This window comes from Dermacentor albipictus, chromosome 2 (assembly GCF_038994185.2).
Source record: "Dermacentor albipictus isolate Rhodes 1998 colony chromosome 2, USDA_Dalb.pri_finalv2, whole genome shotgun sequence".
Classification (NCBI taxonomy): Eukaryota; Metazoa; Arthropoda; class Arachnida; order Ixodida; family Ixodidae; genus Dermacentor; species Dermacentor albipictus.
In genome coordinates, this window is record NC_091822.1 from 76,596,839 (window position 1) to 76,616,996 (window position 20,158).

Sequence of the window (20,158 nt, forward strand, 5' to 3'; positions counted from 1 at the left end):
CGCCGAGGCAAATTCCGTGCTGGAAGGAGAAAAACGACAACGCCGAAGAGCGTCCGGCACGTGAGCGCGCCGCGCAAGAAAAACAACTTAAAGAAAAAAAGCAAACCAATTAGGAAAGACCACGGGGCGTCAGGCAGCCAATCGTAGAATGCCTAATCGGCCAGAGAGAAGAAAAAAATGGCTGTGGCTTAGCTAAGGTTAAGCCCAGGATACGAAGCATACTAGCCTTTATTTTAGTTGTTGAACCACTGTTTAACCTGGTGAACTACTGTTGCTTGGCAATATTTGGTTCGGCTAGACGAAGAAACAACTCATGCGTTACTCTGCTTCGCCTTCAAGAGTGGAACGCGACAGCGTTCCCGTCGACCCGCCAAGGGGTGTAAGACAATGGGCCACGGCACAGCGACTACGCGCCCCGCATTGGACGCGGTGAGCGTCGAGCAACGCAGCGTTCGGCGCAGCAACGAAATGTGCGCCTGAACAAGCGACGCACGCCTGAGCCTTAGAAACAGCTCGTTTCTAAGGCAGCACCGCATTCACTAGAGGCGCTTTTGTACCGCTTTGAAGCATCGTACTCGTGGCTCAGTGGTAGCGTCTCCATCTCACACTCCGGAGAGAGAGAGGTTCTTGTTTGGGAAGGAAATAATTGGGTTAATGTGCAGTGCAGTAACTGTCTCTCGGATGAGGACACCTCAACCGCACTGCACAAGAGGGATAGGGAATGGAAAGAAGGGTGAGATAGACGCGGCGGCGACTGCCCTGACAGCGCGCGGGCAGGTTGTTTGCATTCGCTTGTAAGGCGCGGTGACGCTCCTAGTCGCGGTGAAGCAGCAAAGCTTCCTGTGCCGCAATAGCCGCGTCGCACATCTGTCGGATGTTGCTGTCGATGGCTGGGCACTGGTCTAGTACGGCACGGAGTGCAGCCGCGAGGGCGGCTATGAGTGCGTCCCTGGGGTCGTTGCTTGGTGCGGTTTGAGGGCCGCGTGACGACTCGGGAGCGGCCGTCTGGGTGTTGCGGCCACGCAGGGCGTCACTGTAGGATCGGCCCTGCGGGGCGCGAGCATCCTTCGAAGGTGTGGCTAGATGCGGCTCGTGTGATGTGGCGCCGGCCAGCTGAAGCGCCTTCTTCCTCGAGAGGGGCCGCTCGGACGAAGACAACAGCACGGCCGCCTTCCTTTCGCGTTGCCACTCCGGACAGCTCGGCTCTGTCGAGGGATGTCGACCACCGCAATTCACGCAGCGTGCCTTCTCCGCGGGGCAGCCTCCTGTGGGATGCGACTCACCGCAGCGGAGGCAGCGGGCGTCGCGGATACAGGTGGCGCCGGCGTGTCCGAAAACGCCGCAGCGGTCGCACTGTAACGGTCGAGGAAGTCGGGCACGAACGGCACGCAGCTGCTTGAAAAGCCGCACGCTTGGAGGCACCACACTCCCGACGAAAGTGACGGTGACGCACGCGCCACTCCGCGAGCATGCCAGCACCGCGACGGGCGCTTCCAGGTTCTCGCGAACTGTGCGGGCGTCGAAGGAAGGGTCGACCCCATGGATGACACCCACACAGGAGTTGTTGTGGAGAGCCTTGGGGCGCACCGTCACGCCGCCGAGGTCGCACACGTCGAGGAGGGGCGCCAAGTCGGCGCCGCGCATCACGTCTGCAGCCACCACATTCCGGCGGAAGTTGACGCGAACGCGTCTCACGCCTGGCACACAGGAGAGCTGGGCAGCGATACCGTCCCGTGTGAGTGCGAGGAAACTCGCCTTGCGCCCGGTGGGACGGTAGAGTACCGTGACGTCGGTATCGCGGGCGACGCCATCGTCAACGGGTGGGGCGAGCGGCTCAAAGTCGACGAGCCGTCGGCGACGGCGTCTCCTTCGTGCGGCTTGTTTTTGCTGCGCCGCTGCCGGCTGGCAGGCTTGGGCATCCTCGGCGGCCGCAGGCAGCAGCGGAGGATTTTCCTGATTGAGCTCCCTTGATCCCCCGGCAGCTGGAGCAGGGGTGGGTGCACTCGGCCGGCTCTCGTTGGGCGAGGGGCCGTCAGCTGGTCTGTCGTCGTCGACGGGAGCAGCCACCGCCGCCACGCGCGAGCCCTCCCCCGCCGCAGGAGCGGTGGGCTCGATGTTGGAGAGTGGGGGCGACGCGCAGGCCGCCGGCGACGACAGTGATGGGGTATCCGGCCGGACAGGACTTGCCTCGGGCGAGGCCGTCGCGTCCATACAGGAGGACGAAGTGTCGGCACCAATCATACTTGCGGTTGGCAAGAAGAAGCTGCCGGCACTCTCGTCGGTGTCGCCCATCGACGCGCAGCTAGCACCGTCGTCGGTGGAGGCAGCCGAAGTGGGGGCCTCTGTGGTGGTATCCGTTGAGGCGGACGGTGCGGCGTCGTGGCCGCTGGGACTCGTCTTCTTCTGCACATCAAACGGAAAAGCGCGGAAGGGAGCGTCCGTGGATGATGGGGCGCGCGCGGTCGGCGTCCCACTCTCGCGCGAAGGCGGGCATGACGGCGAGGAGTCCGTCGAATCAGCCGACAGCGCACGCAGCGCGCGAGCCTTCAGCCCGCGCTTCCAACGTAACGCGGGAGGCGATGCGCCGGTGCGTGGTTGTTGTCCACGCGGCTGGTGCTGCCGGGCCCGTCGGTGCTCCGAGTCGTTGAGGCCAGGAGTTGTCTTGTTCGGCCTCTTCCGTTGCTGCTGCTTCGGAGCGTCACCCATGAGGTGGGGCCTCCGTGTAGCAGCGCGGCTCAGGTAATCGAGCCGGCTGCCGTGCGAGCCCTGAAAAGGGCTGCGCTCGTAAGCGCGGTCGAAGGAGGAGACGCACGCGCGCAAGTAGTGGCGGGCGAGCCGTAGTCGTCGGAGCGAGGGGCGATGCGACCGCTCGCTTCGAAGGTCCGGGAGCGTCCCACACTCCGGAGACCCTGGTTCGATTCCCACCCAGCCCATCTTGCGAGAGTTGAGCCAAAGCCACCTAGAAAATCAGTCTCTGTAGCACGCCGCACCCTTCGCTTCTCATTTCAACGAGCAGCTCTGTCTCCAGGAGGCATCTCACCTCGTGAGTGTCTAGCAGAGGCAAGCGCAGCTGCTTGTATTGGCGGCGAGGAGTCACGGAGTCGCCATCTAGCGGAAGCGCCTCGCTGGCGTAGTATGAGGGATCAGGCGGCGCGCTCCTCATAGGTTTTGCTGTCAGCGCTCACTGAAAACACCACGCGCGAGCTCTCCCGGACATTTCTGTAAGTACTTTCGAAACGAGAGAAGTTTTTTACTGTCTACATAATAATCTTGGGCAAACTGAAAGCACACAATCGTTTACAGACGCTATCTCTTTACCGAATACGTACAGTGAACGCCACTGCGCGCGGTCGCCGCGATGGAGTCTCCCGAACCGGCTTCTTGCGTGAAAGGTAGGTAAACGCTGTGAGAGCAAGCTATGTGAAATATGTTCTTATAGTGTTTTTATAACTAAATGGAGCGTAATAGAATGAAGCCTCAATGCAGCGATCGCAGATTCCCAGCGACCGGCGCGTCTAGATGCTTGTCCGCGCACTGTTTCGCTTTATCCGCGCGCGCGTTTGCGCACCGTGCCATGACCTTTATGCCGCACAATATGAGCATTTGACAGTATACAAGCAACCATTCTTGCGTGGGTGTTATCAGAGCTGTTTAAAAATAATTTCATTGTAGAGACTTCGACGCCTACGGGGACTGTGATGTGCCGTCGCGACGATTCAATCTTATTTATTTCTTCTAAATTCTTTGAGCCTTCAATATTATTTGTCGAGTTGCGTCGCACTGTATGTTTATCGGTGTTCTCTGCGTGCAATTTCCCGCTGCTCTTTTTTTGTAATCCACTGCATGCATTAATTCATAACACAAACATGACCATATGGCATGCTTTTTTTTAAATGTGCTTCTTACCGCTGCCTTTCCACTCCACTGAACTTGCCAGTATTTATACGATCGACAAGTTCATAGACCAAACCGTCATGACATTAGTCGGGCAGCGGACTCGGGCGAGCGTCTCCATGCGCGTTTTCAGTGCATCGCAGACCGGGCGCCGTAGCGGAAATCTTCCTCGCGTCTGTGCTTGCTGCATACCCGAGTCGTAGCCGATGTTTGCCGCTTTTATGTTTCGCGAGCCAAACTTCACGCAGCTTGTCCTGCGGCTACGTGTGAATAAGGCTGACTGCGGGCTCCGTTGCGCACATCCGGCATTGTGGCACCGAGTAGCAGCCTACCACGTTGCGCGCCTTCAAAGGCAGCCACTACCTATTGTAGTGCTTTTAAGCGTTGTAAAGGAGACACTCGAAGCGGGAAAATTTCGCCACTAAATAAGGACCGCAGCGTACGCGGGAATTGCAGCTCTGGTTTTCAGCTCGCTTCGGCGCTCCCGAAGCAGCCGACGCGGCCGCTATGTCCACGTGATCCTTCCTAGCACGTCACGCCGACGGTGGCGCCAACTTTTCCAGTGGTGGAGCTCGAGGCCACTACCGCCGCGACGCCGTGAGCGACGTTGCGAGTTGGAGCCCCGTTTCTCCTCTGTCGTGACGTCACGGTGTCACGTGGTATTGAAGGCGACACCGCTGCGCCTGAGGAGCTGGGTTGAGCTCTCGTAATATGCTTCGCATAAAAGCGTGGTGCGCTGGCAGAAGGGGGAGACGCCGGGAGGCGGTCAACCACAGGACCGGGATTTGAAGACGGACCACTGGGTTTCGGACCCGAGCCACCAGGACTTCACCCCACCGGGGCCTCCTGCCAGCTCGTTCCTGTGCGTCGTCCGTCTACCCGAGCGTACCGCCAGCTGCTCAAGGCCGGTGAGCGTCTGCGCCCGTGGGCAGGGCGAGACCAGTCGGGCTACGGGCCCGAGTCCTACGCCAGCTGCCCAGCCAGAACGCCGCCCCCGTCTGTCGTGCCGCCTGCCTCCCGAGGCCGGCGTTCGAGCTTCTGTGCCCGTGGGCAAGAGAAGGCAGTCGGGCTACGGGCCCGTGCTCTACACCCAGCTGCCCGGCCAGAACGCCGCCGCCGTCTGCTCGTGCCGCCAAGCCGCCTTCTTTACCTCTCCAAGCCAAAGCTGGCGCGCTCCGGTTGCCCGGTCAGCCAACTTACACCATGACCTTTGGTGAGACCGGCGCAACCCCTCTCGCCAACTTGTCGCCGCGTCTCCGCATCGAGACTGCTATGCGTCCCTGCCGTCGTGGCAAGCCCGGACTCGCGCACTAGTTAGCTTGACACTAGCCCCAAATGTGTCTTACCACCGTGATGTCTGTTTGAGTGTTTATTTTATTTTTTCTATTTCTTTCTATCATTTATTTAAAGCATTTTTAGTTCCATTAAAAGTTTGTGTGTGTGTTCGAAACCAACGGCTTTGTCCCCAATTGGGTTCTCGGAGGCTTCGCCTAAGAGAACCGTTCAAACCTTTGAGTGCACGAACCTTTGTCCATATTTGGGCATCACACTACGTCATAGTTCCTGCGCAGCCTCCTCCTGCGCTTTCCTCCGCGCGCTCTCTTCGATATCGACGTCTTCCATCTCGCGTTGCGCTCCGCGTTTTCTTTCATCCTTCGCTGTGTTCGGTTGCTTCATTACGAGGGACAACGCCAACGCTCGCTGCAGGAACCGCCCCTAAGAGGTGCGCTCTAAAAGTAAGATCAAATACACATGCACTGTAAGCAAAAGTTAGCCGACATAGGGGTTTTTGCGGCTCATGAGCTTTGAAGACTACGTTGCACCAGAAAATTACTCTGGCATGAGGCAGTAAAATGCGTCACATTACATCGTTTTACTACCATCTCTGAGAAACGTAGTAAAAGGATGTCATGAGCCGGCTTTACGACGTGCAGAGTTTTAGATCACGTGACCAAAAACCATCTATTGAGAGTTTAAAACCACGTGATCTGGAACCAACTTGAAGATCACGTGATTAAATACTACCACTTTACTCCCCAAGGTTGCAAGCTCCGCCCAATCCAGTTAAGCCTATACGCTCGGCGACAGGCACGGGCGCGGCAGGAATGGCAAAGATCGATGCCGTGGCGGTGCATCCACCAGCGGAACGGCAGAACGTTGGAAACTTGGAACGTATGTACTACATACGTCGCGTAAGAGGTGTCTCAAGTGGACGCGGCTTCCTGCCGGCGCGCCGCCCGTTGCACGACCGACGAGCCAATCGACTGCATTGCGTCAGTGCGAACACATCGAAAAATAATGTTCCGATTCCGCTCTGCACGGCGAACCGGCGTGGCCATGCTCGCATTCAGCGACAAAAATCGCCTCAAGAATCGTTCCTGGACCGATCCTTTCTACGGCAGGTAAATATCTTGCCGTTCGCGAGGGATACCGCCATCGGCCGGCAGCCTACAAACGGCGAGTTGTCGCGTCTGCTGCTCCGGCCGGAAGCAAGCCTGTCGGTCAAAGTTCATTGCCAAGCACAAGCCCACTTTTTCATGCTTCTACGAGCGATAAAACGATTGTCTCTTGTCCACTTTGAAGCTGTGAACGGAATCGTCACGACCCACTGTAGCACAAAATAAACGAAACGTTGGTTAGTTGTAGTGACAGTCAATGGAAAGCCTCACGCACTAGAAAAAGATGCGATCATGTCGAGCGGTCTCACCAATTCAAGGTGAGGGCACATAATCTCGTAAACACGACAGCTAGCGCTGTAGGAAGCTTGTATACGAGCGGTGATCATGAATTTGTGCTCAGTAAACGTCAAAGAAGCCCGTAGGCCATCCACCATTGCAAGCAGACGGAACTGCACGGACGGCGCGCTGATGGGCTCGTGTTCGCCGACTAAAGCGGGAGACACACGGTCCGATTCGGTGTCCGATCCGGCGTCCGACGCGCCTGAACGGCAGCCGGAATCGAGGTGTTTTGCCGTGCCGAAGCGCCGGATCGGACGTCCGCCGTGCGACAAACGGGGCAAATTTTCATCGTCCGATGTGACCGACAACCGCACTTTCCGCACCGTCGTTTGGCCGCAGCTGATGTGACGTTCTCTGACGTTCCCTCCACGGAGGCGGCGCTCGCAGGCCGGTTTCTCGCCGTCTTTTTTTTTTTTTCCCCCTTGCCTGCTGCAGTTTGTTGCTAACACGAAATAGTTACCAGTTCAATAAAGTTATCTCGAACATGTGCTTATTATGCAAAACAGCGCCTAGTATGTACACTAGCACTAAGCTACCGTCGAAATCGGGAGCCGCGACGCGAGGGCCTTTCCGCGAACAAACAGCACACACCGATCTCTATGCACCGACCATCCGAGCGAGGCTGCTCGCTTCGCTTGCACGTTTGCCCTTCGCAACGACTGCGTCGAGTAAACCACTTGTATTTGATTACGGGCTACCTAAGTGCACAGCGTTAATTGTTTTGGCAAAAATAAGCCCTCTTCATCGAGCTCGGGCTGAATCAAGTGCCGTCGGCCGCAGCGTCCGCCTAGCTATGCCTGCCGGCCGTATCGCTGGCTGTTACCGGAGCCGTCAGTGGACAACGCGCCGTCGTGAAGTGTTCTGTCACTTGCAGGGGCATAATTTTATTGACAGTGTTCACGTAAAGCGAAGCAGTGTTGTGCAGAGTTTTTATATTGCGTTTCTCGACGTGAATCTGAACTCAAGCTGGGGGCGGGGGGGAGGGGGCCTGGATCTGGGCGGAGCTTACGCACCGCTCGACCGTTCGGATACACGCACGTTGCATCGGACGCCGAATCGTACCGTGTGTCCCCTGCTTAAAGCTCGTTCATGGTTCGGCGTTAGTCCCTGTATATTCTTTATAAATAAGGAAGCCAACCTAGGCACTGTAAACCCAACAATTGGGGCCTAAATGCCTGCCCTCCTCCCAGCTACAGTTTCGTTTGACGACAAAGTCTGATTTCGAAGGCCGTGCTTTTGCATACTGCATGCGACTGAAGCGGTTGCGAATCTTGAAGGCGACATCCGCTTCGTTTTTTTTATACATATACAGTACATTTTCCTAAACTTCGTATAAAAAAGTGCATATTTATACAAAGTTACCACTTTTGGACCCAAGAAATTTGTTAAAGTGTCCCTACCGATTGTTGTTAGGAAAAAACACGCAATTTTCTCATTTACGACACATTTTTCTAAAAACCGCAGAGTGGCGCCACTGCAGTATTTGTTTGGTCGACATACCACGTTGGTCGTAGTAAATGCACAATGCAGTAAGGCGGTATTTGAGTTATATTTTAGAAGTGCCTAGAGAAAATGTGCTCCTCGTCGTGTGCAGTAACCATCGCAAACCCTCCGGACTCGTGTAACGCCGTTAGTTCGCCGTGTGTTTCGTGCGATCTACCAGTGTCGACAGTGAGTGTCTTACTACAGCGACCGTCCGAGCTGCCTTTGTTCTGCCGAGCTGCCTGCCCGCGCTCTCGTGAAAAGTCTGGTACTGGAACTTCGAATCGTAGTGTATGGAAGGCTGTTGAAGGTTGTGCTTTTGTGGAGCTGGAGTTCATCGGAAGTTCTACAGTGCTTGCGCCAGAAAGACGTCGGTGCCTCGGTACTTTTGAAACGAAGGAGCGTTGGTCAAGTCTTTTTGAAAGGTAAGTAAGTTTGGCCCTTGCGCGCATTCTTGAACTTATGATTTACGTAATGAACGTTGTGTAACTAGCTAGAGCAAAGCGCTTTCTGATCGTAGGTTAGCCGTCTTGCTGTGCACATTTAGCAAGCAATTTCACGAAGGCTTCCTCTGATGTTACAGCGTACTTGCATTCTGCTGTAAAATATATGCTACCCGCCTTGATTGCTATGCCTGAATGGGTACACAATTATGAAAACACTGAAAGCTGCTGTTCGTTCGGTAGTTTTCTGGCACGAAGTTATTCGTTATATATGCATTCCCGCAAGTACAGTACATGTGTAATGTATCCGTCGATGTATCATGGGCTTCGCGCGTTGGCACACGATTCCTATGTTTGACGCTTAAGCGGATAGAAGCTTGTATGAAGATTTTTGTATGTATACAGTTTGGTTTGGAGGACCACGTCGCGAGAACCTGTGTATTGTTTATGTTCTTGAGTGTCTTCGCGTATTTGTCTTCTATGTTGCAAACCCGACATAGGCCGATATTACAGTAACGAAGTTTATTTTTAATCCAGACATTTCAGACACCGGCCTTTAAGAAAGACATAGACCAACCAATTCTTACGAACGGGATGCCAGCTCTTGCAATCGTAGGTTATACGGCAGTGCGTAATAAAGTAAGGACTGCGATTTTGTAGCGATACTTACCCCTCGATTCTATACCAATATTGTCGCCCACCGCAAACGGCCGGCTGTTCGAGTACGTAGCACGGGCCGGGGCGGCGGTCAGACCACTAACGAATAACGAAAAGGAATAGCATCGCTACAAAATCGCGATCTAGCTTTCAGAATGCTTTTCATGTGCTCAATATTTTTGTTTAATCCAATGCGCCACGTTTTACTGCATATATGAGTTTTGTTTTTGATTGTCCTGGTAGCCTGTTGCTGATTTCGTTCCTTCCTGAAACTTCACTTGTTACAAAATATCAGTGTAACTTCCTTAGATATAACAAAGAGACATTTGTGCAACCAGGCGCAAATTCATGCAGCTGGCTGTGTGAGGCTCTCTTTGCAATTCCACATCACACTGGTAAATCACAAATTCCCAGGTTCACAGCACAATAAATTAAACATTTCTTACTTTTGAAGGCTATGCGGATTCTGGAGGCATCCCTGCATCGAGCAGGAACCTGCTGCACTGCTGGAAGCTGGACAGCACGACAATAAAGCACGTGATCTGTGCGCTTTCTCAAAGGTGCGTACAAAACTGGTGCTGCCTTTCGAGTTGTAGGATACATATGTGTTATGTGCAATCATTTTACTGTATTGCCATTTTCAGGATTTCTAGTGGCTGACCACGAATTTTATGTTTTGGTGGAGTGCCCTCAGTTTAATGAATTTACCTAAAGTAGCCTCCTCTGAGTTAAATATAATTGGGCACTTGAGTAATTATGCCTTATATACTCCATATAGACTATATTAATCTAGCCAAAATGCCTTTTTAAGAACCATGAATTCAGGTTTCGTGCCTTGAATAATGTGCTCTAGAGTGTCTAGAAAAATGCGTTGTACCACCTAAAGACATGGTTTACGCAAAAGTGCCTTAAGCAGTGCTTTCGCACAAAAGTTGTATCATCAAGAGTTTCAGAGAAGCCTGTGTGGCCGGTATGAAACATGACAAAGACAGACATAGACCAACCATATACAACATTAAAAGCAATACATTTTGGCTTCCATATGGAAGCCTTGTTCACAATAAGGCTAAAAAAAAGTGGAAGTGCATATTTAATTAGGTAAGTTTTAGCATAAGATGGGCATGGGCTCCTTGGTTTCACATAAACGTGTGTCCTGTTGATTGCATCTCCAGGGAATGCGGGTACAGGCATGGCTTCCAATTTCTTTCCTGGCCGATTATGCTAGACTCTATCCAGTCACTATTGTGTTTAGTCATTGCTGCATGCTCTGCCAAAGCATTTGATGCCACTCTTTTCTCATCCACATCGTTCTGATGTTGGCGTAGCCATTGCCTAAAGTTTCCCATTGCTCTATTGTAGATAGTATTCATATACACACGTTATGTTTCAAAGGTCAGAATTCATGTCAGTAAAATTTTTGATACGGTTTGTCACTGGGATTGCTCTCTTGTTTGTTAGCTTCCTGTCGGGTTCTTATGGATTTGATTTTGTGCACAATGAGATGTTACACACACACCTTGCATATACATGAAAAAAAGGTTTACAACAGAGATAACATATATGCATGGGCATATATATGTGTCAATAAAATACTCGAGCCTCATTTCGCCTACAGAAAAAGAAGTTATTTTTCCTAGAGGGCATGACTGCTTGCAATAATGAACCTCCAAGAAAAGGTTTTCTCTAATCCGTATTTTTGATATCTAAATGCTTATGTGGCATGTACAAACTGCTTGCATCAATCTCTCATTGGGATGAGTGGTCTAAATTTTAAATTTGAGTAATAATTGCAATAACTCATTTCACCTGTCTTCTAATGACTCTAAAATTCTATGCTTCTACCTTGCCAAACCTTTTATAAAATTAGTTTTATGAGGCCCAATATACAGGGCTTTCTAAATTGAAGGTATCAGTACCTATTAAAGACTGTGCTAACTAAGAAAATGCTGCTTGTGTATGTGGTTTATTCATTTCTCAGGCAAAAGCTTTACACCCAAGTGCAGTCAGTAAATCGAAAACAATTGCGTCTTGTTCAATAGTTCTCGAGCACTTGTGTGTCACTATATTCGGATACAAATTTAGAAAAAAGGGGAGGCCCCGCCCAGATGAATGAAGCGCGACGTCCGATCTCCTCCGCGACTAAAATAATCCCGCTAAAAAAATCGTGCTTAAGAAACGCGCAATTCTCAGTATAAATAAAGACTTTGATGTCTGGTTTAGTAGAGCTCTCATGTGCTACGGCACATGCCAGATCGCAACAGAAAAATAACCCCGTGCCTTCCACAACGCCGCCCGTCGTCTGCTCTTTAGCTTCATTGCAAGTGGCAAAAGTGGAAAGAGCAACTCTGCATGGCATTTGTGCTTGTTTACATGTACACGGCACATTTACTACTCCTGTTGCGAGCTTCAAATGAATCAGTTGCTACTGAACAAGTACTTATATAAAACAATGCATTTGTCACAACCATTACAAACCCAAGATGCTGAGTGTCAGCGAAAGCACCGTGTTAAAGGTGAGGAGGGAGGTCAAAGCTTCGCATATTTTGGGTGGCAAACTGTCGACGCCCTCACGAAAACGCCCACAAAATGTGAAGAAAAGAAGAAGCAGCACGAAGTAGGACACGTGTGCGCTGAGGTCGTGTGCACGATTTCTTTCACCACAACGAGATACCGACGATCGAGAAGATCACTAACGAGCTCTCGAAGCGTATATTGTGTTATATTTGTGCCCTGGGATTTGCCTGAAGGAAGGCCAGTGCTATGGTTTGTCGACCGTCGAGGCAGCATTCATCCCCGCATGGTGCCTGCCTGCTTCAGACACGACTACGTGCACGGCTCGAGTTTCCTCGCGGCTACACGGCGTCCACGATGGAAGCAGCCACCGGATCACGGGCTGCTATTCAGCCCCTCCCCGTCCCGGCAGCAATGCAACCCCCCACCCTCGTTTCTCCGGCGGCGCCCGCACCACAAACGACTCCCGCTGTGTTTGGGACAGTTTCCAAAGGAGGGCTGTGTTTCGACCCGGTGCCTTGCAGTTGGTTCCCTTTGTCCTATGTGGGCCATAAAACTTGCCCGGCGCACCATTCTGACCGACTGCCAAATCGTCCTGACGCCGCAGCGCGGTTCAAGGAAGCGCCGGCCACCGAGAGCGGCGTTAGGACCCCGGAGGCTGCCCGGACCCTCTCTCTCACGACCTTGTTTTGTCCTTGGGGACTGTCTGGGGGATCTTTGGACTGAGGGGTGTTATTTAAGCAGCTTGCAGCTGCTCTGTTGGTCTCTGTCATGATAACGACGACAGCATATAAACATTGTATGAAGAATTATTCGCAGAGAACTCTCCTCGTCTCCGACTCTGCGTGAAGCGAGGTCCAGACCTCCTGCCAGCCACACATACCTCGGCAAACGCAACAATGGATTTCCCATCACTCAAGTGGTGTACTGTGTGTCAAGCACAGCAGCCAAGCATTCTCCCGTGACCTCTCAAATAAATAAGCGGTTCATTTGATGACATATTCCTACTAATGGAAGCCCAATTCTGAAAATGCAACGTCCTGCACAGATCATGCTCAATATAAGCGTTGGCATGGAAACGTGCTGAAATGCCGGAAAATCTGAATGCAAATGCAGTTATTAACTCTGAATAACTATGTGGGGCCCGAAATGCTCATTCGGGCAGCCACTGTCCAGCTTCACACAAAAAAGCAGTAGTCAACGTGAATGAAATTGACAACCACTCTTAGCAGCCTGCACGCCAAAGCACATTGTGCTTTGCGTGCAGTTGTGCTGCCCCTACTGTTTTTTCCAGCCCGTTAAGATGAATAATGCCAATGTCAGAAGGCCCAAAATACTCTAGTGGGCAGCCACCTATGAGCATGACGGGCCCTGTGATGAAATAATAGTCATCATGGCACGCTTCAAAGGCACTTTTAGCAGTCTGCACGTCAAAGCCCAGTCAAGCCGTCACCACTGTTGTTGAAACGGCAACAATCAATGCGAGAATGACGGCCACTGTTGGCAGCTTGCATGCAAACACACATTCATGTGGTGGCATTGTTTATTTTGGTTACCTGGCCTAGGCAATTAATGCGAATAAGAGAACAATTATCAAACATCATTAGCTTAGTTAGGCCCAATATACTCAGTCGGGTAGCTATTAATAGCAGTAGACGAGGGCACGCTTGAAAGGCACCATTAGCAGTCTGCACGTCAAATCACAGTCATACCGCAGCCATTGTTGTATTTATTTATCTGACCGGGCAAGTAACACCAATGTAAGCACAATTATTCACCCTGAATAGCTCTGCTAGCATTGTGCTAAAAAATGCTGAGTGAAGTTGAATGTGTTTTATTGAGGCAATTATTTAATTTACAAGCCATCGGCATGTCGATCAACGGCCAGGTTCAGACAATGTCACTTGTGAAGTAATAAATGGTGAAAGTTGCAAAAGCTCTCAGTGCACTGCTTTGCTGGGCTCCATTCACTCAAGAATGTCTTTGCAACGGCGAAAGCGTCAGACAGAAATCACACACCGCTGCACATTGTTATTCGTGCTGAAAATTTTCGCCATCATATGTGATAGGCAGCGAAACCGTTTCTTTACTAAGACTGAATGCATGAAAAATGCAACAGCATAGCAAGGTGTTTCACAATATGCAGCCTTTCATGTGCACTTCTGGCTAGCTGCCACATGCACTGATGCATAAACATGAGCAGAGGTAAGAGGCAAAGTTACTGTGCAACCCACATGACGCTTTTAAGAAAATGTATCTCTAAACCTTTCTGTTTTGATAGGCGATCAAAATTTGTTTTGAGCAAGTTGGTTAATCACATTGCAGCAACAACACAAGAAACAAGGACAGAAAACGCAGCGAGTAGGCAGATTGAGAAGACAAGGTAGACCAGTGAGAAAGGTTTTAATGAGATGGAAGAGGCCAGTCCTGCAGTGTACAGGAGTTAGTGCTTTGAATGAGATTGGCTAATGAAAATGTGTAAGGACTTTGCTGAAAGAATACTATCAAAAACTAATGCTAATATAAAATAAAAGGACAAATATGAGTAAGTGCAAACACGCATGGAAGCAGGAACGCTGGCAACACAACTTATGCGTGACTGTGCCACAGCACGCATTCTACAGCTTGCGTGCGCGGTGAGCACTGGTGGAAAGAAATCAATCGACGGTGCTATACACAACGCTCGAACACCGCCATTAGACGCTCGGCTATCTCACTGTTGACAACGATCACTCACGCTAAGTTGACGGCGACAAATCTTTGCATTGGAGGCTTCTTTGTCAAATATTTTCTGTTGAGACACTCGTAGGTTTGTTTCACGCGCGCACGCGTTTCTAATTTCTCCTCAGAATGGTTTTGCTCCATCACTTTACCCCGTCCGACGAAAAATGCAGCGACACGGTACACGAACTCACCCGCCGCTGACAGTAGGCACGAGACTTTGGCAAACTTTTCTTGTCCTAACTTCACTCAGGAGCGAAATAAAAAAGACATGAAACAAACAGGCAGGATGTGTGTTTGCAGCAATCACCGAGGCATCCTATTTTCAGGCAAAGCGTAGCGCAGCATCAGCGATGCTCGCTGCAATGCCTCTTCGCCGGATCACGGCTTAGAATAAACACACGCGGCACAGATGCCGCATTGTAAGTTGCAGTAATATTTCCGGCATGATAGACAATGACAAACAGTTTGGGAATTCACTGTGACGAGGCATTGACACGCACAGCTGACGCGACTTGGCCCAGTTCGAAGCCCGGGCGGCCATCTTCGACGGCGGGCCACCGGCCGTCTGGCGCATGACGTCAGTCCAGAGTGCGCACCCATTAGTGGATGCTCATGTGCATCCGCCTCGGAGGAGTAAACGCCCCTGTTTTTCTAAAGTTGTATCCAACTATAATCGAGCACAGCTTGACCCTTGGCCTAATACTAAATCAGGCTTGAAGCTTTCAATGTGTGCTAACCGCTAGAACAGCACCAGATTTCATTCTGTGCCAAGGGGTGGAACGCATTTGCTTAGAGCTAGACAGATGAATGTCTTTCTTTTGCATTGAAGTTCCCAATACTTTCTAGTCTTAGGTGAAAGTACACAGCTCAGCACAACGCATGTATGGTATACGTAAGGGTACTTTGTTCTTTAAACCGTATCAAGAAGCAGCTACATCCAATTTTGCAAACCTTACCTTATTTCCTAACCTTTCCTTGATCAAAAGTGTAGAAAATTAATCTGTGCTTGTTCTGTTGTTTCACAGGTAGACATCGGCGACGGTGTATATATTGAAAAGGGCCTGCTGAAGAGGCTGCGCCTGGATGCTAACAACTCGGGCTTTCAGTTCGCGGGGGGCCTCCTTAAGGCTCCTTTTACAAAAGAAGAGGTTGAAGGGAGGCGCTACACATGGATGCGCAGCGATTGTTTGTGACAGCGTCACTGCTGGCAGGCCTGGCCTGCCTTTTCGCTTTGTTCTGGGTCTTCCACGTTATCTACTCGAAAAAGGCCCACAGGATTTTGACATTTATTGAGCACTGCTTTCTGGATTTTTGCTACACAATGCCACAGGTGAAAGCATTGGATTTAGTCAATTTTTACAAGAACTATTGCTAGGCAAAAAAATTTTGAGATGCATATCGTCAAGAACGTTCTCTGTCAAAATTATTTTGCCTAACAAAAGCACTTGTGGGTTCTGTGGCTGGCAGGTTGCCCAAGCCATGTGGCACAGTGCTTTCTTTAAAGGGACACGAAAAAGAAAATTTATTTCAGCTTTATTGAATCATTCTTCTACAACACCGAAAAAACAACTCCCACCATGAGAATTGGCTTGATAAACCAGATAACTTGCAAAAACGAAAACTGGTGTCGCCACCATCACCTTATAGTTCCTGCACCAGCTCGCTGTGATATGGAATTTGACGGTGTCTGTTCGGGTCTAGATAATGTTCTACTGGCCAATATTGATGAATTCTGTTGTAAAGGTGTCAAAGAATATACTGAGTTGAAGTATGACTCCACACTGATGTGCGGGCACTGCATAAAACTTGAAAAATGGAAGTTAAATCTTCATTTTCTCATCTATTAATCCGCTTATTGCCACAATGTTCATGAATACAGTTCTGAAAGATTGTTTTATCAGTCTAAAATGATTTACTGTTTCTCTTTAGTATCTCTGTAATGGACCTTCAGCAACAAAATGTGTGTTAGTATGCCACAGGTATTCTCAGCGGGGGCAAAAGCACCAGCAGCATGCTGAATGATTCTGTACCAACTGATAACTTGAAGGATGTCCTGTGCCACTAGGGTTAGGCCAGCGTGGCTCTGTGTTAATCACCACAAGTATATTATGCAAAACTTAATGGCCTAGAAATTGGTAATTCAGGGGGGAGTTGAATTAGCTATTTCTTTTCTTTATCATGGACTTCTCACATTACACTTTGTCACAACGCATTCACTTTAAAGTAACTGTGGAGGATAAGGTGGTTTGGTATTCAGACATGCCTTCTGTGTGTAAACAGTGTTAGATGAGCAATACAAAGATACACCATAGATGCTGACTGGCAACATGAAGAGGTTTGAGGGCAGCTACAAATATACATCCTTGTAGTCGTACCTATAGCACTATGTTCAATTTGTCACACAAGCATATGGCATCCATCACAACTGCATGCCTAGAAACGGACAAGGGCAACACACTCAATTCCCGTTTAGTCTATCTAAGAAGCACTACAATTTTTATGCAACAAAATTGAAATCTGGCTTGTACCCATAAGTACTGCAGTACAGTTGTGCAACATGTTCCTCTTGTGTGGAAAAAGGGCTGCATATGTTTTCTTTGAGCACAAGGGGGAGTGGTATCAGTTAGAGCCCCTCCATCCACGCGCCACTGCCGCTTTCTTAAGTATAGCGACAACCTTTGTTGTGCGCCGCCTTTTCCCCTCACACCAAATCCGGTTCCAGCATTTCCGGTTTAAAAGTTTCCTGTTCCGGCGTTACCGCTTCCTGGAGTTGTGCTGCGGGAATTTCCGCTTTGACTGCCGATGGTGAGACGCCCACGCGTGCTTAGCAGAGCTGTGAGAGTCACCATGAGAAGAATGCAAAGGCGACAAGCTGTTGTATTCCGCTGAAGTAGTAATTCGTGGTCGCTGTTTTCTAAATGCACGAAAAACGGCAGTGGTCTCCAAGCGCCCAGGCACTACATTCCACTGTACGCTGTCTCTCGTGGCACAACCCGTCGCAGGTTGACACGAAACAGCGAACACGATCAGATCGCTGATTGCAATAGGCGGTGGTACTTGGATGGAATCGCATTCACAGTTTAAACCGCAGCTGGTGCAATTAAAGCCTCTCCATCGACGCGAAAGTAAACAACGTTAAGAAAAACATAGCGTTACTTCCACTCGGAACAGGAAGCTGCAGCTACGGAAATTCCGCTTGACACCGGAAGCTAAGGGGGTGAGTGGCAGAGGAGCGTGGAGGAAGAGGGTAGGTTGGCGGTACTTAACCTGGTCGGCGGAAACGTGTATGGAGGGGCTTTAGTATCAGTTCATGGCTGTTCTCACATATATGTTTTGTCGTGTGTATTAGCAATCACCATTTTCCTTATCCGAGTGAGGTCATTTTTTAGAAAGTTTGAAAGTTTTTAGAACATGTTGCTCATGGTTGTTGCAGTTTTCTTCCTAACTATCCATTCATTGCACTGTGCACCCATGTCTTGGGCAACTAGCTGTTTGAAGGTCAGTATGCTATCGATGGGTCTAATGATAATCTCTAGTGCCCTCTCATTTGCTTGTTGCAATACTGAAGAGTTTTTTATATTGTGTCACTTGTTTATTTTCACTGTACTTTAGTTTCACTACATCTTGAATGTGTTGTGATAGTTTTTCTTTTGCCATGAAAGATATGGTGGACAGTTGCCAACACTAATGTGATAGTATGAATGCTTGCTGTGTTTATCATGATTGTTTCATTTCGCTGCGGCACTAATGGTCATTAGCAGCAGATGCTAGCTGCCCTTAAGTGCAATGTTTTTATGTTGCATAGTATTGTTCATGATCCATTGAATGCACTGCACGCGCATGTTGTGGACAACTGCCTGTTTGAAGAAATTGTCTGCATATTCAGTGGGTCTAATGTGAACATCTCTACTACTGACTTAGCTTCACTACATCTTGAATATGTTGTGATAGTTTTTATTTTGCCGTGACAGATGTGGTGGGCAGTTGCCGGCACTAATGTGATAGTACGAATGCTTGCTGTATTTACCACATGGTTGTTTCATTTCGTCTGAGGCACTAGTGGCCGTTAGCAGCAGATGTCATTTGGCCTTATGTGCAATATTTTTATGTTGCATAGTTTTGTCCATAATCATCCATTGAATGCACTGCAGACCTATGTTCTCGACAACTGCCTGTTTGAAGGGATGATCTGCATATTCAGTGTGTCTAATGTGAACATCTCTAGTACTGCCTCTGTATTTGTGAGTTAGATTTTGTATTGTGTCTCATTTTGTTTTCGCTGTGCTTTAGTTTCACTACATCGTGAATGCGTTGATAGTTTTCCTTTTGCAGTGAGAGATATGGTGGCCAGTGGCCGGCACTAATGTGATAGTACGAATGCTTGCTGTATTTACCACATGGTTGTTTCATTTTGTCTAGCGCAGTAATGGCCATTAGCAGCAGGTGCCATTTGGCCTTAAGTGCAATGTTTTTATGTTGCATAGTTATGTTCATACTAATCCATTGAATGCACTGCACACCCATGTTCTGGACAACTGCCTGTTTGAAGGAATGACCTGCATATTCAGTGGGTTTAATGTGAACGTCTCTAGTACTGACTGTATATTTATCAGTTAGATTTTATATTGTATGTTGCTTGTTTTCACTGTACTTTATTGGGATTGCACATTGAATGTGTTGTGATGTATTTTATTTTGCTATGAGAGATCTAATGGGCAGTTACCAGCCCCCAGTCCGTGTGTTAGTACAAATATTTATTATGCTTATCACAGCATTTTATAAGGCTATAGTTTTGTGATGATTAACTCATGCCTGACTTTTTTATGAGAAACATGTCAGAACTAATAAACAATCACTCATGCTTGGGATCCATGAAATCATCTTTGTAATCTTTCAATTGTCTTCGAAATATTTCCACATCAGGCCCAAGAAACTCCAGAACGGGCTTGAAAAATTACTCTCGGAAAGAACAGAGAAAACCTGATGAACGAGGTAAAAAATTACTCCGAGATCAGCTCCAACAAACCACAGAATGGGCTTGAAAAATTACTCTCAGGTAGAGCTACGAAACCTTGATAACGAGGTAAGAAATACCCCGACATCAGTACCAACAAACTCGAGAATAGGCCTAAAAATAACTCCCAGGAATAGCCTAGAAAACTGGATGAATGAGGTAAAAAAATACTCCCACATCAGACCCAAGAAACTCGCGAATGGGCTTGAAAAATAACTCTCAGGAATAGCCGCTAGAACTTCGTGATGGCAGTAAAAATATAGTCCCACTATCATCCCTAAAAACCTTCCCACAGATTAAAAAATTACTCTCGTTTCTACATACAAAAACCTTGGTCAGCATGGTAGTAAATTTTTACCTCGACTGGTACGTAGTAAAAAAAACCCAGAAACGGGAATGCGATACAGGACGAGCGGTTTACTCCCGTTTCGCGTTATTTTTGTTTAGTGTGTGGCAGGAACGGAAAACATCCCTTGTACATAAATGTAAAATCCAGAATGTGTCAACGATATATAGAGTATATGCAGTGCTACTCCAATTATTTCAAAAGCAGGGTTTGCAAGTACAAGAGCAAAATGTGAAAAACAAACAATAATTTCTCTCTAGCGTGTCATACACCCACCACGCAAAACACGAGCGCGAGCTTAGGAGTCATTTGTCTCTTAAATGCAAGTAAGAAATCTGGTGTGTCACTT